This window comes from Glycine max, chromosome 7 (assembly GCF_000004515.6).
Source record: "Glycine max cultivar Williams 82 chromosome 7, Glycine_max_v4.0, whole genome shotgun sequence".
Lineage (NCBI taxonomy): Eukaryota > Viridiplantae > Streptophyta > Magnoliopsida > Fabales > Fabaceae > Glycine > Glycine max.
Genome location: NC_038243.2, coordinates 31,102,691 through 31,107,851, shown reverse-complemented (window position 1 = coordinate 31,107,851; position 5,161 = coordinate 31,102,691). Strand labels below are relative to the sequence as shown.

The following is a 5,161-nucleotide window of genomic DNA, read 5'->3' as shown; positions in this document are numbered from 1 at the left end:
TTCATGATTTTAGGGTGTTCCTCACAAAATTTCAACTCATTTTGATATCGTTTGAGTATAGTTGTAGTTTTACCCCCTTGTTAGGCGCTTGTTGAGAAACACATTATTTGCTGCATATAGTGCATGACTAGGGGCAATCCAGGTGATTTACAACCCTTTGATCCTGAAATAGATAGAACCTTTCATAGATTTGTTAGGCATAGTGTGCATCCTGGTCATTCTGTGCATTTTGAGCATTCTGAGCATTCTGTTGAGGGTGATTCTAAATATTCTGATTTTGAACATTCCACTACTAATTTTTATACTGAGAACATGGCTCAACCTCCACCTCGTGAGAGGACTCTTAGGGAGATGACTGCACCTAATTTCACTTATGAAAGCTTGTGCATTCAATATCCTGATGAGGGTGTTCCATATGTTCTCAAGACTAGACTAATACATTTGCTGCCCAAGTTTCATGGTCTTGCAGGTGAAGATCCTTATAAGCATCTTAAGGAGTTCCATATTGTTTGTTTCACCATGAAGCCCTCGTATGTCCAAGAAGATCAAATCTTTCTAAAGGCTTTTCCTCATTCTCTGGAGGGAGTGGCAAAAGATTGGCTATACTACCTTGCTCTCAGGTCCATTTTCAGCTGGGATGAGAGGGTGTTCTGGGAGAAATTCTTCCCTGGATCTAGGACCACTGCCATCAGAAAAGACATTTCAGGCATCAGGCAACTTAGTGGAGAAAGCTTATATGAGTACTGGGAAAGATTCAAGAAATTGTGTGCAAGCTGCCCTCACCACCAGATTTCTGAGCAACTCCTTCTTCAATATTTCTATGAGGGACTTAGCAACATGGAGAGGAGTATGATTGATGCTGCCAGTGGCGGAGCTCTTGGTGATATGACCCCTGCTGAACCTAGGAATTTGATTGAGAAGATGGCTTCCAACTCCCTACAATTCAGTGCAAGAAATGATGATATTGTTCTTAGAGGAGTGCATGAAGTAGCCACGAATTCATCTTCATCATCTGAGACTAAGAAGCTTGAAGGTAAACTAGATGTCTTGGTTAACCTGGTAACCCAACTGGCCATGAATCAAAAATTTGCACCTGTCGCCAAACTCTGTGATTTATGCTCCTCTGCCGACCACCACACAGACCTTTGCCCTTCTGTGCAATAATCTGAAGCAATTGAACAGCCCGAAACTTATTTTGCAAATATCTACAATAGACCTCCTCAACCTCAGCAGCAAAATCAGCCACAACAGAACAATTATGACCTCTCCAACAACAGGTACAACCACGGGTGGAGGAATCATCCCAACCTTAGATGGTTGAATCTTTCACAACAGCAGCAACAACAACAACAGCAATAGCCCCAGAAACAGCAAATAGTTGAGGCCCCTCTGCAACCTTCCCTTGAAGAACTTGTGAGCCAAATGACTATGCAAAACATGTAGTTTCAACAAGAGACCAGAGCCTCCATTCAGAGCTTAACTAATCAGATGGGACAATTGGCTACACAGTTAAATCAACAATAGTCCCATAATTCTGACAGATTACCTGCTCAATCTGTTCAGAATCCCAAAAATGTGATTGTCATTGCATTGAGGTCGGGAAAGCAGTGTCAAGGACCTCAACCAACAACATCTTCCTCATCCGCAAATGAACCTGCCCAACTTCACTCTACTCCAGAAAAAGATGATGACAAAAATTTAAAGTGTAAGTTACCTAACAATTTCTATGCATGTGAATCTAAAGAGAAGCAGCATATCCCTCTTCCATTCCCTCCAAGAGCAATTTCCAACAAAAAAATGGAAGAGGTAGAGAATGAGATATTGGAAACATTTAGAAAAGTAGAGGTAAACATACCTCTGCTGGATGCAATAAAGCAAATTTCAAGATATGCTAAATTCTTGAAGGAGTTGTCCACTAATAAGCGGAAGCTTAAAGGAAGTGAAAGAATTAGCATGGGCAGAAATGTCTCCGCATTGATTGGTAAATCTGTTCCCCAAATCCCTGAAAAATGTAAAGATCTAGGTACATTCAACATACCTTGTATTATAGGGAACAGTAAGTTTGACAATGCCATGCTAGATTTAGGAGCTTCTGTTAGTGTTATGCCTCTGTCTATTTTTAATTCTCTATCTCTTGGTCCTTTGCAGTCAACTGATGTGGTAATTCATTTAGCTAATAGAAGTGTTGTCTATCCTGCTGGTTTCATAGAGGATGTCTTAGTTGGAGTTGGTGAACTGATTTTCCCTGTTGATTTTTATATTTTGAATATGGAGGAGGGATTTTCTAAAGGATCAGTTCCCATCATTCTAGGCAGACCTTTTATGAAAACTGCTAGAACTAAGATAGATGTATATGCAGACACACTATCTATGGAGTTTGGTGATATAACTGTTCATTTTAATATTCTTAATGCTATGAAACACCCATCTGAAGATCTTCCTGTATTTCGTGTTGAAATAATTGACCATATTGTTGATGAATACATGACTGATCTTCATTCTAATCTACATGCTTGTCACTCTTCAAGCATTGAATCTGAATTTGTACTTGATCATATGTCTGAATTTGATGCTGAGAATGAATCTGAATTTGATATTGATTACATGTTTGGTGATGTTTTACCTCTTGAGATTGATTTTCTAGAGTCAGATAGTACTAACCATGTTTCAGGAAGTACACATACCTCTGACTTTCTTTATGAGGTACAGGCTGAGAAACCATCTCTTTCTACCATTATCCAGCCGCCCACACCAGAATTGAAGTCTCTGCCATCGAATTTAAAATATGCTTATTTGGATGATAGCAAAAGTTTCCCAGTAATTATATCTGCCTCCCTTGCTGATGAGCAAGAGGAGAAGCTGTTATCAGTTCTCAAGAAGTATAAAAAGGCTATAGGCTGGACCCTGGCGGACATTCCTGGTATTAGCCCATCCACATGTATGCATCGAATAAATTTAGAGGATGGGGCTAAACCAATAAGACAGCCACAGAGAAGACTCAACCCAGTGATTCTTGACGTAGTGAAGAAGGAGGTAACCAAGCTTTTGCAAGCTGGAATCATTTATCCTATCTCCGACAGCCAAAGGGTGAGTCCCGTCTAGGTAGTCCCGAAGAAAACCGGCCTCACCATGATCAAAAATGAGAAGGAGGAGCTAATTCCTACTCGGGTGCAAAACAGTTGGAGAGTCTGCATCGACTATAGGAGGCTGAACCAGGTTACCAAAAAGGACCATTTTCCCCTGTCATTCATTGACCAGATGCTTGAATGCCTGGCAAGTAAATCTCACTACTATTTCCTGGATGGTTTTTCTGGTTATATGCAAATCACTATTGCTCCTGAGGATCAGGAAAAGACCACATTCACCTGCCCCTTCGGCACTTTTGCCTATAGGAGGATGCCTTTCGGCCGGTGCAATGCCCCTCGTACCTTCCAGCGGTGCATGATTAGTATTTTCAGTGATTTTTTAGAAAATTGCATAAAGGTGTTTATGGATGATTTCACTGTATATGGATCCTCTTTTGATGTTTGTTTGGATAGTCTGGAAAAAGTTTTCAATAGATGCACTGAAACTAACCTTGTTCTAAATTTTGAAAAATGTCATTTTATGGTTGAGCAAGGTATAGTTTTAGGCCACATTATTTCGAATAAGGGCATTGAAGTAGATCCTGCCAAAATTTTTGTTATTTCACAATTGCCTTACCCCTTTTTTGCATGCGAGAGGTGCGATCTTTTCTTGGTCATGCAGGATTCTACAGGCACTTTATAAAAGATTTTAGCAAGGCACTTGATTGGACAGCCCCATTTGAGCTAATGTGCGATGCATCCAATTACACATTGGGGGTTGTCCTTGCTCAAAAGATCTCCTTACTTCAGCTTACTTCTTTTCCACCATGACTTAGGGAGTTTTTTCTTTTCCTATCTCCTTCTTTACTTTTATTACATTTGTCCGATTCTATTTGATGGTTTACTTGATTTTAATCTTTTAATTGTGCTATATTGAGGACAATGTGTTGTTTAAGTATGGGGGGGAGTGTTCTTTGGTTTTGGTTTTGCTAGTTTTGTTAGTTTTATTTGGGTTAAATTTGTTAGTTTTGTTGGGTTTCTAGTTTAATATTTTAGGTCAATTTTGTTTGCATGTACAACTTTGCATATTTTTCTTTGAATTATAGGATATGTTCAAGAAATGGGTAATTGTTCTAAAAATAAAAGTCTCTTGACATTTTGTGATTTGAAATCCTTGTTTTTCCTCTAGATGTCATGATAGTTTTGAAAGCTCAATTTGAAAGTGATAAGTTTACCTTTGTGAGAATTTGAGCCATCCATCATCATAATCTTTTGGTGTGTTTTGCCCCATTGATTGCTTGCACAATAGCCTTGGCTTGATTCTTGTTGATGCTTCCTAATTCACATGCATATTTGGAAATGATTTAGGAAATTTTGTTCTTATAAGCTTCTAGCCAAATAGACTTACCTTGAATTAATTCCTTTGATAGCCCCTTTGAGCCTATGTTCCCCTTTCTTTCTTTTGAAGCTCATTACAAGCCTTAAGTGAAAAACCATGATATCACCTTACCCTTAAGGAATTCTGGAGCTTTGGAATTGTTTTGGGAATAAGTTGGGAATAAGTGTGTGGGGGTATGTTTCATTGAAAGATATGATTTTTGGTCATGCTTAATGTTTTATTTTGGTCATGCTTGATGTATATATATTGCCTAGTTCTTGCTTTAATCTTCAATTTCTTCAAAAAAATGAAAAAAAATTGAAAAAAAAAAGAAAAAATTTAAATTGCTGCAAATTCTACAAATTCATACTGTTCAAAAAAAAAGAGAAGAAGAAAAGAAGTGAAGTTGAATAAATGAGGTCTTGTTATGAGGACTTGATTTGGGAGTCTTGGTTGATTTTGTTGATATTAGAGGGTTTGGGTTTACTACTTGTGCTTAATTTCCACTTATTCCCCATTGCTCCTCTATTCCTTTGAGATTTAGCTACTTATTCCATATTTTTTTCCTTACCTTGTCCTTGGCCCCATTACAACCTTTAAAGACCTTTTGATCCTCATGTGCATGTGTTTGTCAAGTTGTTTGTCAATTTTAAAATTTTGCCAAGTCTATGTAGTGTTTGTTTTCATGAGTGTTTTGAGAGTAAACAGTATCCTAGAC

General features: G+C 38.3%; 1 non-coding gene across 1 annotated transcript; it reads right to left on the bottom strand.

The window, feature by feature from the left end:
* Positions 1-684: 684 nt before the first annotated feature.
* Positions 685-791, bottom strand: LOC113002251 (small nucleolar RNA R71). Its single transcript, XR_003267795.1, has one exon. It is a non-coding gene; the product is annotated as a small nucleolar RNA R71 (small nucleolar RNA).
* Between the last annotated feature and the right edge of the window lie 4,370 nt (positions 792-5,161).